This window comes from Aulostomus chinensis, chromosome 4, assembly GCF_037954235.1.
Source record: "Aulostomus chinensis isolate RoL2024-O1b breed Wild chromosome 4, RoL_Achi_v1.0, whole genome shotgun sequence".
Taxonomy (NCBI): Eukaryota; Metazoa; Chordata; class Actinopteri; order Syngnathiformes; family Aulostomidae; genus Aulostomus; species Aulostomus chinensis.
In genome coordinates, this window is record NC_141323.1 from 9,999,228 (window position 1) to 10,015,098 (window position 15,871).

The following is a 15,871-nucleotide window of genomic DNA, read 5'->3' on the forward strand; positions in this document are numbered from 1 at the left end:
GGAGCACCAACAGGGACAACATCGACTGTGACTTCACTGTGTTTTAATATTTGGATGTCCCTAAAGAAGGTTCACTTTTCTCTCATGATCGTTTTTATTCATGTGTGAGGTGAGACAGGAGAGGAGGAACTCCGCCCTACGGTGGAACCATCGTGCTCTGAATGCTGAGTTACTGCTGTTGTTCGTCATCATGGTGGCGTCACAATGCCAACATGATGCGTTTCCTGTGACCGTCACTGGGAAATGTGTTGAAGCAGCCGCTTGCGCTGGATTTCTCGCCCCTGCAGATGTCTATTCTTACACGCAGACCCTTCCCAGCCCGCACGCCGTCTCCTCGCCCAGCACAAATGCAAGAAAATAAGTAACAGCAATAACCCAAAACACAGAATCCACCCATGCAAAGAGGTGGCGGTGGCGGCAGGGAAATCAGAACTTTTTTCTCTCTTCCTGCATGAGAGTGAAATGCCAAACCCGGCTAAGGACATAATGAAAAAGCTATTATCAGCGTGAGCTTTCATCAGCGCTGCATTCAAGTATGTTCAATACAACCACGAGGACGCCGGCACAATGGAGACGGCCAGATAAGAGCGAGGGAGGTGACATTCTCCCTCCAGCACATTTACTAAGTCTGCCTGAGCAACATAATCAAACCGTCTTTCTGAGTATTGATAGCGGCGTGTACGTTTGTGTGGATTCACGTGTATCGATGGCGCCTCATCTTCCACTTCGCTGATGTATTCATCCGTCTCTGTTCGTCCGTCAACTCCGACGCGACCGCCTCCGACTCCAAACACAGCAGTTTATGCATGATTCAAGCCACGCTGGATTCTATAGATATTAAGATACAATATTCAAACTATACCCAGCATATATTAAAGTCTGATGAGGAGGGTACAAGTGGGGCCCGCCGGGGGTTGAGGGCGGATCCAACTCTTTAAAATGTGATGGAGACAACGTGGCTTCAGGGTCAAAGGTCACCAAGAGGCCAAGAAGTGAATCTTAATGTTGGTCTGCTGCTGGATTGATCGGCCGCAGGCACGCTAGAGAGCTCCAACGAGCAAACTGGTCCAGGAGGGTCTGCTGATCAGGTTCACAGTCGCGAGAGGACGGGAATACTGCTGCTGCTGTAGTACTACCCCTACTACTATTACTACTACTACACCACTACTACTGCTGCTGCTGCTGCTCATCTCACGTGAGTCATCAGCTTTCCAACATCACTAATCACCCTGAAGTTCGCTGAGAGTTCAAACGTCTCTCCGTCCCGTCAGAGAAGCCAAAACTTACCCGACTTATCCAACATTCCTTCTGAAGCACAAACCAAGTCCAAGCTGACTTCAGATTTAAGTCAGGAAAAACTGGCGGTGTGGACCTCCAGAGTGGCGGCTGCAGGCTGCACAGCAGAAACAGCGACAACGCCACCAGCCGGCGGCGCTCTGGCCGGGCCGACGCAGGCGACCAATCAGATTCCCCCGCTTGCAGACGGGATTTTGATAATGGTTTGACAAGTTGCGCCACTGAAACGTGACTGAGCGTGCATGAGTGGAGAAGCTCCAGCTGATGCTCGGAAACTAATCCAGCAGCTCGCATCTCAGCTCTGCTCCTGCAACCTGCAGCAAGAGACTTAGAGACGTAGGAAGGAGCTGCTGGAGTTGTTGACAGTAATACTGACACTCCCTGTCTCCTCTCCCTCTCTCTCTCTGCCCGTGTGTGTGTGTGTGTGTGTGTGTGTGTGTGGTGGTTGTTTGTCGATGTGCGGGTTGCGCTCACATTTTTGTATCGCAGCCGTCACAGCTGCAGCTCCCCGCTGAGACACACTAACACCCACACAGAGAAATGAAGGCGCAAACACAAGCGCAGCTTTCCTGAACGCCTCCCACAGGAAGGTGGGGGAGTGTTCAAGATGGGCGAGAGGTTTGTCACCATTTTTAAAAAAAATATAAAACACATAAATGAGACATAAAGATAAAGCAGAAGTGGACGTGACATTTAGCTGACTGATGCTGGAACAACTCATCCGTTGGGAGGCCGATGGAACAATAAATCTTGTGGGTTGATGGTCAGCGAAGGAGCTTCAGTTCTATCCTCATACACATTTGACATTTTCTTATGGATTACTTTTAAGAACCTGAGGTGTTTTTGGAAAAACACATGAATAACTCACAAGCTGCAGGCTCTTTCAGCAGGCTCTGCAGTTTAGCTGCGCTGACTTTAAAGACGTTGACGTCATCGACTGATTCCGTTCTTCTGGAGAGAATTAAAGGAGGGAGATTCTGGTGAAACATTGCCACTCTGAACCGAGATTTCAGATCAGAAACCTGCCTGTCGAGCCTGCCTGTAGATTTGGGGGTTCAGAGGGTTCAAGTTTTGATTAAAATATATCTGGAGATTCTTTTATAAAACAACTAATCTGAGTTGCAACTGCGGAGGAACATTTTCAGTGAGCTCATACTTCATTCCATTAGTTGTAAAGGTCACAGCGGGGAAAAACTAAACTGAAAATAAGATAATTTGATGTACTGAATCGACTTCAAGCAAAAAATAAATAAGAAATACATGAAGAATTCATCAAAAACAGAAGAATCAGCAGAAGAAAGTAACTAGCGTTTTGCATCAGGGGGGAGAATTCGGAGCCCGTTGGTTCTGTCACCCAGAGAGGCTGTGACCTTCTGACCTTTGCCTCCCAGTGGGAGAGCAGCAGCAGCAGCGTGGCTACACAACCGTCACACCGCCGCTACACTCGGGTTTATCACCCGACAGCCTCCCATGTGTTTACAATCACACCGCGGAGCGTCGCGCTGGAGGAATAATGTGCGTTCCAGGGCCAAATAATTAGCTCGGCGAAGCTATTTGTTGACACAGCAACTCCAGTTTAATGAACTGGGTTTTATGGGAATTTTATATGACACAGCCTTTAGGCAACAACACAGGAGCCTTTTTGTCTGAGTTAAGGAATTAACCAGAAAACAACACGCAATGCTAACGGCTGCTGTGGTCATCACACACCACAACAGTTGCTGGGCGGATGCACCTACAGGACAAACATCGCCGGAGCAGCCGAGCTGCAGACCAGGACTACAAACCCACGAGAGCAACAGGAGCTGCTATCCTACTGCCGCTAATGCTAACATGTTACTCACGCTAACATGATAATTGGAGGGTGAAGGGATGAGATTTCACATACAAAGAACATATGTGTCCACATGCTGACGCCTGGAGCCTGTAATATTCATATAATACACAAAGTACACGCAAGGCCATAGGAATACCTGCGAGCTCGCCTGCGCTTACAGGCTAACTATGTTTGGCTGCATGTACACGTGTGGATATCACATGGGACACTGCAGAGACCACAACAGCCCGTTATTTAGCTCTCTCCTAGCCTTTTGCTCGCACAATGTCCATCTCAAAGTCTGCAGTCAAAGTTGAGGCCAAAAATAAACTGGAGTGGGAACTCTGGAGGTGATGAATGGACTCTTGGTGTTTTTACGGGCTCCAGACGTGCAGACGTGGGAATGCCTGTCACTCAGATATGCAACTGCGTTCTACTGCACTACACACAGGCTCCAGTCCCTCCACGTCCAGAGACCCGCAGGAGTTTATAATTCGTGTAGAAATGAACCCAAAGTCAGCAAAAATGTGAGAGAAACTGCATGGAATTCATCTCTCCGAAGAGCAGATTTCATAAAAGATCAAATATCATCTTTGAAGAAAAAAGAAACGTGTCCAGAAGACGCAGCAGAGGGAGGTGAATGTTACTCCCTTCTTACCTGTTCAGTGTTCAGGCTTGTTGAGGTCTGATGACATGAACTCCCTCGCTTTCCTGCAGCAAAGCACAAAAACACAACTGTCATTACCTTTGTCTTTGTTTATTCAAAGAATCCTTTTAATTGTCATTTACTGGCAGCGTCGCGTGACACAACTCAGTGGGGTGACAGCAACAACACAAGGAGAGGTAAAAAAATACACAAAATGGGTTTGAACTTCAATCTGAGTTTTCTAAGAATCCCCGTATGGGGTTAAACATGTGAAATGAACCAAAGCGAAGGAATAAAACACACACTAATATTTAAAAAGGAAGGTTAATTATGCAGAGAAATAAGTTAAAGCTGAGGAGGCAGCAGCATACGTGAGAAGACGCCGCCACCCACACACACACACTCTGCTGAAGGAATTGGATGGACGAATCAAGACACACACACACACACACACACACACACACACACACAGACATGATAATTAGAGTTAACGGAGGCGACACTCAGCAGCCTCCAACTTCTCCTCAGACTAATCAGACGTTAGTGGGCCGTGGACCAAACTAATCAACCTCCCACTCCACCAATCACCCGTGAGCCAGAGGAGGGAACGCCACCGCTGGGCACCAGGCTTCCTGGTTCACCGCTGAAGGCACCGATTTCATGGCCTTCGTGGTGCAGTGTCCTGATCCTGAAGTCAGCAGACTTCCCTAAGAAGCTGGGTCTGAACCAAATCTGGAGCTGAGACACCGGCAGCGAAAACCTCAAGAAGAGGAAGAAACTCCAGGGGGGAGGAGGGGGAGGTTCCCGGCTCTTAGAGCACGTTAGCATGAACCCCCTCCAGAGGCACTGAAGAACCTGAGTCACTGGAGCCGTGAAACCATTTTTCAACCCTGGTTTTTCTTCCACTTGTAGAAGACCACGTGTAGGCGGGACATCCGCACCGCCACGGTGTCGAATTCATGAACAATGTTTTCACACAGTTTAGCAAAAACTGCCACTACACTGGCCACAGAGTACCATGTACTTCCTAAGAGAGTCCTGGGAGTCCGTATGCAGAGGGTTCTTCATTTAGAACCGGGTCCGGTGGTAATGAGGAACCGCAGCAGGACTGTCTTTTCTTTATGAACTGATCCATAATGTGAGGACGCTCCAACAGCCTGATTACATCGATGACATCCTGAACTCTGCCTCCTCCTCTTCTGCTCCGACGCCTATTAAATGAAAAACCATCAGCTTTCAGTCCCTGGAGAGGTTGTGGGTGTGTGTGTGTGTGTGTGTGTGTAAATGTTATTATTTCAATATTAATGTGACTCATTTCTTTGACCAGAGAGAAACAAAAGCATTCTCAGACTTCAGTTTACTTCTGAGAGGAACTTTGTTTCACAAAGAGGTTGATTCAATTAGCAGTTGAACAAAACAGGGAAATCCAGAGATTTCACGGTTCAAGTCCGGGTTTGCCGGACTGGAGAAACTGGGCAATGACTGGGCGTCCTCCAGGCCCGCTCACAAGCTGACGTCACCGTCAGATGCAGCCAAACGTGCTGTAACAGACTTGGAATCTGACACCAGAGGAGGTCAGAGAAACCATTTATTTCCAACAAAATCTTCTGGTTGAATCCCTGTGGAGGTTTGTGCCAAATAAAAAATTAAAAAAACAACCTCTCACAGCGTTCCGTAAGGTATCTGGGAACTCCTGCACATCGCAAGGTTTTTATCTTCCAATAAAGATTTGAAATGAAATAAAAACTGAATCCAGGTGGAAGTGAGGATTGACTTTTTCCAGTCAATCCCACTGAACGTTTGCGCCAAATTTGAAACAGCCGCCTCACGGCGTTCCGGACATTGACAAGCCCGAAAACTCTGCCCTTCACCGGTTTTTTTTGGGCGGCGGTTTGGAAACGTTACCACGTGACCCAACCTGTGTCATCGCTGCTGGTCAAGGACAACGTCCGTGAAACGAACAAGCTTCAGCTCAGCGTTGCTCTCGGAGGATAAAACCGGAGCCGCTGGTGTTCAGAAAAACCCCAGTGGCTGCAAATCCAATAAAATATGGACCGGGGTGTGTGTGTGTGTGTGTGTGTGTGTGTGTGTGTGTGTGTGTGTGTGTGTGTGTGTGCGCTACATTCTTGGAATTCCCTCCCTGATCATATTGACGCCTGTATCAAATGACTGCTGCTGCCAGAGCGAAGCAGAGACGAAGGAGGGAGGCAAACACGTTGACGCCGGCCGATAAGCCGAAGGAACACCGGCTGAAAGCGACAGCCTCGGTAAACGCACGCCGCTGCTGGAGAGCCACTGACATACAGGGAGCATCGACCCTCAGCTGTGATTTGTTGGCTGATGTGGTTTTGCCCGGTGGAGTATTTCATAATAGTTTATTACACTTTGAGTCTTTAAATCAGTGGAAAACACACAGTCATGGAGAGGGAGGACAGGAGGCTTGTAAATCAGTGTGCTGGCTGCGTCTTATCTGAGAAATGCCAGCTCTGAGAGCGGCGCGGTGCCGCGCGCTGCAGGCCGGCCAGCTTCCTCTCACTCGCATGACTTGCAAGCGAGCGGCTGCCAGGTTGAGGTAAGAAGGAACGCCGCAATGTGCAATTAATGATGAAACGCTCGGAAACAACTGAATGGCGAACTCTCCTATGATGCCGTTACGTAACTGCCGCCAGACGGGTTCGAGCGCTTATCTACGGGCTGATGGTGACGATATCAGCGTCTGCGTGCGCTGATAATGAAAAACGTGCTTGAAGCTCTTTTTTTTTTTTTAATTAAATCTTGTGCAATATTTCTGATCCAAATCCTTGCGAGGGGGCATGGGGAGTCGCATCCCGACCCACACGTGGCGGCAGGGTGTCACCTGGCCGGGACGAGGGACTCCGCAACTTCTTGCTTGTTTTTGAAATGAATGTTACCAACTGCTTATAAAGCAATAAGCTAAAAAGGTTTGTGTGTGTGCGTGTGTGTGTGTGTGTGTGTGTGTGTGTGAGAGAGAGAGTGTGAGTGAGAGAAGCTGGAGGCTGTGTTGTGTTGATATATCCCGGCCTCACATATTCACAGAACTGTTTTGTCGAGAAGTGCTGACACAGGCCGGCAACTTCTTTCAAATACGCTGGCGGGGAAAGAGTTAAAACTGCAGCGAGGAACAACAAAGCAAAGAGACACTTTGAGGTTGTAATCATCCGTGTTTTGGAGTTGGGGATTAATTAACGGTGCTGGTAATTTGTTTATTCGAGTAAAACACGTATTTTGAAATTAAAGCTTTTCTCTTCAATCTCAACTCTCCCCCTCTCTCTCTTCTCGATCTGGTTCACGCTCTCTGAATCTCCTCCTCACAGCCTCACTGTTGCTGCTCAAACTGTGTGGTTAATCCACTGTGGCGTGGCGAAGGCTTAACACACACACACACACACACACACACACACACACACACACACAGGTCTGTGCCTGCAGTGGAAGCCTTGCAGACATGGGATTTCCTTTCATATCCAATTGCGACCAAAGAAACTTGGTTGAGAGGAGCATGGAAAAGATAAGCTGCAAACACACACTCGCTAGCAAACATCTGTGTACATATTATTCTGCCATAGTGCTCTCTCTCTCTCTCTCTCACTCACACACACACACACACACACACACACACACACACACACACACCAATAGCCTATACACAATGTTAACGTGATCTAACATGCAGCTTATAAACCCCCCAAAGAGACATCACTATACCCACCACCCTCCCCCCACAACACACACACACACACACTCTGCACCATCAGAGACACAAACAGGAATTTGTTGGGACATAATTACAATGTGGAGTCTAAGCAGCATCCGATTAACATCCAGAGGTTTTACCACCGGCCTTTGAAGAGCACCGCGATGCAACCTGGTGCAACAAACCAGACCGTGCGCACACACACACACGCACACACACACAGCTTCCTAATGAGGACATTCAGTGACAAGTTGTCTCACTCACACAGTTCTGTACATCACCAGATACAGACATACAGTTGTGTGTGACAGTGACGACATCAGCCTCCATCCACCGCCACGTTATTGACCAGCCGACAGGTGAGAGCCAAACGGCTGCAGTCGTTTGAGGGTCTCCAAGTCGTTCTGCGTCTCCTCTCTTGAGTTTGGCCACAGGATAATTTGTTTATTCGCCCCTCTAAACAGGAAACTTTGATTATTCTCTTCCTGAGAGACGAGGCAGGCGCCGCTGTTGCCGTGCTAAACTGTTCAAGTACATTCGAAGGATCTCTTATGTGAGAACGTGGGTGAGTTCTAAGTAAGTCACTTTTAATATGTGATTTTTTTCATCTGGAATAAGCCGACAATTTTCCAACCTAACCTGCTGTGGCTATGCACCGTTAGCACTGACAGCCAAGGGCTGCTAGCACGTTACCAGGCATGCTGCGCCTGTCCCCACTCGCAGGACCTCCCACGCCTGACAACATCAGGTTTGACCACCACACAGACACCAGAGCCGGCAGCAGAAACCTCGGCTCCAGACCCACAACATAAATCACATTATTAGCATTTTAATGAGGTTTTCAACGGAATATAATCAGTTTTGATATTTTTTTTATTCCTGCGGCGCTTGTTTCAGTCATTCTGAAGATCCGACTGGAGTCCACGGACCCCAGAACAATCAAGACACATCATGTTAAAAAGCTCTCAGGGCGGGTCAATTCTGTCCAAGGGTTCTTCAGAAGAGGAACCAGAATCAATAGGAAGCCCAGTGATTGGCTGGCAGATCCCTGGTAACCCAGTTTACATCAGCGGCTAAACCCCTGGAAGAGGAACTCCTCTCCTTTGATGATGAAGAACCCAACGTTCCTCCTCTGTTAGCCACTGGCAAACACTTGCATGCCAATGTGCTGAAACAAAGACTTTATGTCTTCCACGCACAACAAAAAACAAAAAAAACAAAAAAACAACAACCCACCAGTAAAATTTGAGTTCTATCCCGAGGGACGGATTTCTAAAAACAAACATTCTCTTTCACACATGAGAACAGAGCTGATGTCTGACCGCATCTGAGCGCTCCATCGTATGGGATACATTTACTCTACTGTTGCCGGCTTTATGTCTGATCAGGTCCAGCGGGATGAGGTGAATCCCGTAATCCTCGTAAAGAAAGACGATCAACCAGCCGAGAGCGCTGAGGTTCGGCACTGCGATGAGGCGGAGGGAGACTGATGCCCCGCTCAGACAGCGTTTGTTCTCCATCTGATAGTTCTGCAGTCACAGCGGAGAACCACGCACAGCCGGAGCGTCGGGCCGTTACTGCCGCCACAACTCAACAACAAATACATGTGAGAACAACAAGAGCACATAGAAGTGTTTTTAGGAGGTGCAGCAGGAAGAACTATAAAGTTCAAACTGCCACCAGGGTGAACCCCCCCACGGGTCCTGGTTCCTGGTTCCTGCTCTGGCCCTCATTAAAGCTGCTATCAAGCTGCACCATGACAGACAGCACAACCTGCCAGGCTCCTAATGTGTCAAAATGGAACACAAATATAATTTAAATCAAATATGGTGGCGCCAAGATGTTTTATTCTACAGGCTTTAGATCCAAACACCAAGGAATGACACTGTAACCCTTTAATGTGGTCGTCAATCGAAATGAGAAGAATAAAGAGAGACTTAACATTCTCTCCAATATCATGAATCACATCATCCATCCATCCATCCATCATCCCTCCCTCCCTCCCTCCCTCCATGTTCCCCCTCTCCTCCTGTTCAGGGTGGTGGGGGTGGAGCCTATCCCAGCAGCCTTCCCCCTGGACAGGTCACCAGTCCATGGCAGGGCCAACACATAGAGACAGACAACCATTGGCTCTCCCAGCCACGCCTACGGTCAATTTAGAGTCTGGATTAACCTGGTCCCTCTTGATGTCTTTGGACTGTGGAGGAAGCTGGAGTACCAGAGAGAACCCAGCAGGAACAGGGAGAACATGGAGACTCACCCAGAAAGACCCCGTGCTGCAGCCGGGGCTCCACCCACAACCTTCTTGATGGGGGCCACAGGGAGGACCACTGCTCCACCGGGTCACCCCTTCATCATAACATCAGTTAAAATAATGTCTTATTTCATCTGTGATTGTGCCGACCTAAGAATCTTCACTACCCTGATATACTGCAGTAGAAGTACTTTGATCCACCCCTAACCAACAAAATGATGCCAATTTAAAAATTAAGAAAGTCTGAAATATCACCAGAACCTCACCAACTCTGATGTTCAGGTCCCGGTCGAGCAACGTTTAAGACTTTTTATCCAAATGTATGGCTTTTGTTTATTTTGTAAAGCTTTTCCAAGCCTGGCGGTCGTCATTTTTGAGTTCCCTGACTTTTCCAGGTTTTCCCATGATCCTAGTGTGTGTGTGTGTGTGTGTGTCCACAACACAGATGAGAGGCTTTGATGCTCATCAGGGTTGTTGACAGAGGGAAGTCATTGTTGGTTTTCATGTTCCAGTGGGAGAAGAAACCACGGCCATCACCGCCTTCCTGAACCAGGACCTGAACCCCGACACGGACACTCGGTCAATAAGCCCGGTTCCTCTTAATCATCTGATCGAAAGGTCGTGAATAAGGAGGAAGTGACACGAGCAGGGAGGCGTTTCCTCCTCCAGCCGCATCCGCGACCTCGCAGACCAGGGTCAGCTGAGCCTCTGTTCTTAATTAACTCCGACCACGTCATGACGGAGCCATGCAGAAGTCCTCGGGGGCGGCGGGGGCTTTCGTCCTCCGGGGAAGAGGGCGGGGCAGCCAGGGAGCAGGAGGATGAAGACATGAGCCAACAAACCACAGCGATGACCTGAAATACAACGGGAACCCACAGCCCGGCAGCAGCCCCTCCCGATCCGAGCTCTGACCGTCCCGTCGTCATGTTGGTTGATCCTGGTGTCTAAACTAGCGAGCGTGACCAGCTGGGAAAACAAACCATGTGACACCTTCATCGATCCCGGCAATTAGCAGAACTGGATTTTCAGTTTCAGCTCACGTTTGCTCCTGAAAACACGCCGGAGTGTTTTTCTCCGACACAAAGCGTCGCTGTGTAAAGATGAAGGTCGCGACCCCCGATTCCAACAATGAACAAGCCAACTACTTAGTTACAGGTCAAAGGTCAGCCGAGTGGCGTCTGGAGTGAAGATGGATCATGTGAAAGGGAAAGTGTTCATGTGTGGAGATTAAAAAAAAAAAAGGTTTGGGAAAAAGAAAACAAAAGTTCAACTTCCCATGGTAAAACCACGTTTACCCTTTGCGCCTCAAAGTAGTTTCCAGGGGAATGAAGAGGAATAATCCAGGAATTATGGAATTATGGAATTACGCTCAACGCCAGAATTCATGGGTAATCTCTCCATAACCACATGTCCTTCCCCTACATGCTAACTAGCGATTTACGTGCTAATTAGCATCTTGCATGCTGCAGTTGAGCACATTAATTAATGTTCACAACTTTGAAAAATCCAGGAACTGTTTAGCAAAACTCAGGTCTTCAAGCACACATTTCTATTCAGATATATATATATTTAAAAAAAATGGATATATAAAAAAAAGTGTATAAATGTGTAAATATATGTGTTTATTTGAAAGTGATCATGGTTTTCACTTCTAAAGTGGCTTCTAGAGATGGAAGAGTTTGCTATATTAAACTGTAAAATCCCAGTGTTCGCTATTCATCTCAGAGCCGCTCATCCAGAGCTCCCAGTCTGGTTCGGCTCAGGGTGACACACACACACACACACACACACACACACACACACACACCTGCATGGAGGGACAAATACTTCTGCAGCCAAGCAATCAGCGATGTAGCCTATTTCCATAATGAGGATCAGGAGGTGAAATAAAGTCCAATCTGGCTGCTCTTCATCTCTGGCTGCGTCTCTGCTGGTGGTCTTATTAAATCCTCTCAGTCTTGCCGACCTCATCTTTCCTCCGGCCCTTCACCAACTTATTAGACTGCCGAAAGACGCATAAAAGGAATATCTCTGCAACTAAATTCATCTTCTGGGTGTCAATTCGTCTCCAGAGTTCTTCTAAGCCATCAGTCAACACGCCCGCTAAGCTACATACCGCAGCGGCGAGCAATGACTCATCACGATTCTTCCTGACTCACACTTTGATTACACAGTTAATGAGGGATTGTACATGTATAGATTTTCTTCATTCTTCCCTGAGAATATTTGTACTCTAAATTTGCTGAACGTATTTAAGGGGGAGTGTTGCCCGAGCTGACCTGAGCAGGAGTCAGGGAGGCGCTCCAGATGACGGCTTCGATCGGTTTCTGGTGCACTGCCAGCTCCATCTGGGGCCAAAATGGCGATCTTGATGACAATTAATCTCTTGATTATCACAGTTTTGACGGATACTTAATTAATTGCCTACCCTGCTCACATATAAAACGATCTGCTTGTTGCTTTTAGTCTAAAGTTTGGCCAGGCGGAGATGTTCCAGGTCTGGTTCCTGAAGGTCCCCCTGAATGTTTCCCACCGCTAAGCTTCCTGGGTAATACACACGTGTCCTCTGTGTCATCTTATCTCACACACTGATGAAGACTTGGACGCGTCAATCAGAATAAAACCTCTCAATCATCGTCCCAACCGAGGCCAAAAGTCTGGCGCTAAATCACGAAGCATCACAGGCTGAACTCAGAGACTCCCACCAACAACCTTCATTCCTCCTCCGAGCGCCGCACATCTCCTCATGGCAACTTTCGTTTTGTTTTCTTCCAGGCCCGCCATTCTGCGCATTTATGTTGATTAATCATCCTGGATCTATCGGGAGTATCGGGGAGGTTATTAACGAGCTAATAACGCCGCCTCGCCCCAGATGCAGGAGTCTGTAAATCCCTCTCACAGGACGCCGGCGAGCCCCGGCTGATTAATCTGCAACTTCTTTTTCATTCACTCATCATTAAAACATTTGCTTTGCTCTTATTCCCTCCGAGCAGAGCCAGCGAGGAGCTTCTCCTGCAGCCCAGCAGGTTACAGACAGCGCCACTCACTCGCGTCACATTTCATCCGTGCTCGTCGTCTATGTTTTAAAGAGGCAATAACAAAGATTCTGCAGGCCCGGTAGCACAAAATGACCACCGTATATCTGCTGCCGCTGATCGATACCAGCCACTCCTCCATTACTCTGCCTCACTGAGGGTTTGGGGCTTTTAACACAGTTTTGGAACAAAACCAGTGGATTTTTTCAGAGGATCCCAAAAGTCATAAATAATTTGGCACTTTAAGTCGGGGAAGAGCTGGACTGTGGAGATCCAACAAAGAGCTGGATGAAAGTACCGTCAGAGCCGGTGGACTCATAAATCTGAAATATTAGGGGAAATCTTTGAGGTGCAGGTTTTTCATCTGGGTCATTAAGACCCAAAGCACAGCTCATCCTCCGTCTCCTGGTCCTCCTTTGTTGGACTCGGTGTAAAACACCGGTTGTCTCTCTGAAGAACCCCCTTAATGAGGAACAGCTGATTTCACTTTGATTCGAGTATGCGTGGAGAGTTTAAACACAGGAGTCACCGACCTCAGACATGTGCCTTCATTAGTTTCACAGAAGAATTAAACTTACAGTAATTAAAAAAGAGAGGACTTCGCCCTTTTTTTCTCCCATTTTTTAACCAGTTCACTGCCAGTTTTCAGGAGCTTTTCTTCAGCCTTTTACCTCATCCAAAGATCTGGCAAACAAACAAAGACTTCTACTGAAAAATACTTGCGACAAAATCATATTCTACTTCCTATAAATGATATTTTGAGGGTCTGGCCAGGGACGCTAGGACACTGCTGGTACCGGGTACCATTTTCCAGGTCCTATTATTGAGCAAAATGCCAAAGTGGTGGTTCCAGAAGGGGCCGAACCCCAGAGAACTGCTGCTGCGGTGGCAGAGGGTTTGTTTCCTCCCACTCAACCGAGCGAAAAGCTTCAATCCAGGCCAGAGAGAAAGAGAGACTCAGTGAGGCGGTTCTGCTGCAGGAGTTCAAATGTCCCCTCTCACAGCTTCCTGTCGGGGGTTCGGCGGTTGTTGTCAAGGTGGAAGTATTTTGCATTCAGTTGAATAATTTGACTCTTGATGCCGCATCCTGGAGATTGCGGGTCACGTTATAAACACTGGGAATATTCATCCAAGCCCTTATTTTCTGGCTCTCGCCTCATCAAAAGCACTGCGGAGGCCCGGGCGAGAAGCAGCGTTCCAGGGACAGTCCGGCTTTACTCAGCTCTCAAGCAGTTTTCTAGGTTTTGATTTATGGTGACTTGTGAGCGGGAGATTTCAACACACTGCCCCGTTCAGAAGCCATTCCGCAAAGAGAGGAAATCTACGTCTGATAGAACTGAACCTCTCCTCTGAGAACCCAGCTGGTTCTAAACCCTTCTGACAATCACGCCAACCACTGGTCCCCCTCTGCTCTTTGCTGGTCCGGGAGACTTGCTCGCTGACTCCTGCGCGTCTGGAGCTGTGAGCCTCCAACGCCTCCTCGGAGGCACCTAACTGAGGTCTTGATTCGGTCTCCACAGGCTGCGCTCCTGTCATGCTAGCAGTCAGACTACATCTTCCTCACCCTGCGAACAGCTGACATCTCCTCCTGGAGGCGTCGGTGATGAGGATGGACGCCGCGGCCCGTAATCAGAACTCCCTGCTCGCATCAATCATGTCAGAGGGCTTCACTTACGCGGGTGTGTTCTCGTGGGCTCTAGAGATCACGGCCTGAAAGTGGTCCAAGAACAGGATGTGCCTGATAAAGAGCTTTACTGCCTGCTTTCATTTCCCAGAACAGCGCCGTGACAAGCTGACCACCAGCGCTCCGGCACATCTGATCTGGATTTGAAGTCGACTGATGTCTTGGACCGATTACAAGAGGTCTCTGTCTGCTGCAGACACACAGACATAACCAGCAGTGACCCCTTCGACGGTGCCACCTCTCACTTGAAACACCCCAGCTGGACCCGGGTCGACCCAGAGCTGGCACTGCAGCAACTTTATCAGCACGTCGCAAGAACTGGGCTCGATATAAAAGTGTCATGAGAACCTTAAATATGTCCTACAGGTCTCAAAGCACTGCTGCGGTCATGTAAGGGGATGGTTTTATCTTGTTTTTATGACTTCAGTATCTTAACACTGCCTTTTTAAAGTCATTTTATTTATTTTACGGCCAGTTCCCAGACATCAAACACGTGGAGCTGAAACCACCCGTTTCATTTTACTTGACTGCTTTATTGATGCAAAGCACTTGCAGCAGCGTTTGTATTGTATTGTTGTTATGACTTGTTTCTTTGGCATTTTAACAAAGAAACGTTAAATAATTAAACTACAAATACCACATTTTCAAATTTGTGGGTGCGTTGGAAATGTCGAGGTGTTTCACAGCTTCAAGTTTGCCCACTAATTTATCGCAAAATCAATTAATTCCAGCTGGCAGGAAGGAAATTTCTCGCGAGTCTGAAGGACGACCTGCCATTGGCGTGTGAAGTCTGGAGCACAAAGTTTTGCTTTCACGCAGCGCGAAAGGAAATGTACCCAAAAGGAGGATTTCATGGCAGCTTATATGTGGTAATTCTTGCAGCGTGGCATCAGATCATGAGATCAGAGCGCCCGGCTGCTCTTGACACTCCGGTCAAAGCGCCTCGTCCTCAGGACGTTCTGTGGCCGCCGCTGAATGCCGAGAGGATTCAGGGGAAATCAGACTAAACGAGTAGACATAGAACATTAAGAACCTGTCAGGCTTCAGGCTGCGTGGCAACATTAAGCTCCTCTTTCACTCATATTTACTCACTTCCACAACCTTGGGCTGACAACAGGCTGCTCATGCATTCAGACTGACTTGCGTTTCCTGACATTTTGTCATTACTTCTAATATTTTCATCTCTTTCGTCCTCCCTCTCACTGCTCCACTCAAGTTTCCATCCAATCAAAAAATAAAAACAACCCTGTTTGTTTGTTAGCTACTTTTCTCCCACTCGCATCACCCCATCGTCCCGACACTCCACTGAAGACGGCTCCGCGTTTCCGTTCACATGCTCGCTGACCCTCCACTCTGCTCCAGCCCTTCTCTCAGATACGTGGGTGTGCCGACATGCTTACATTCGTCCAGCGAGATGTGAGTGGA

The 15,871-nt window shown here is 48.1% G+C and overlaps 1 protein-coding gene across 2 annotated transcripts in view; it reads right to left on the reverse strand.

The window, feature by feature from the left end:
- Window positions 1–15,871, reverse strand: part of plxnb2a.1 (plexin b2a, tandem duplicate 1) — a 119,142-nt gene that overhangs the window by 84,220 nt on the left and 19,051 nt on the right. For both annotated transcript variants that reach the window (XM_086201682.1, XM_086201683.1), the window contains exon 2: window positions 3,771–3,823. The gene's annotated coding sequence lies outside the window, so the exon portion shown is untranslated. The remainder of the gene's footprint in view (window positions 1–3,770; window positions 3,824–15,871) is intronic.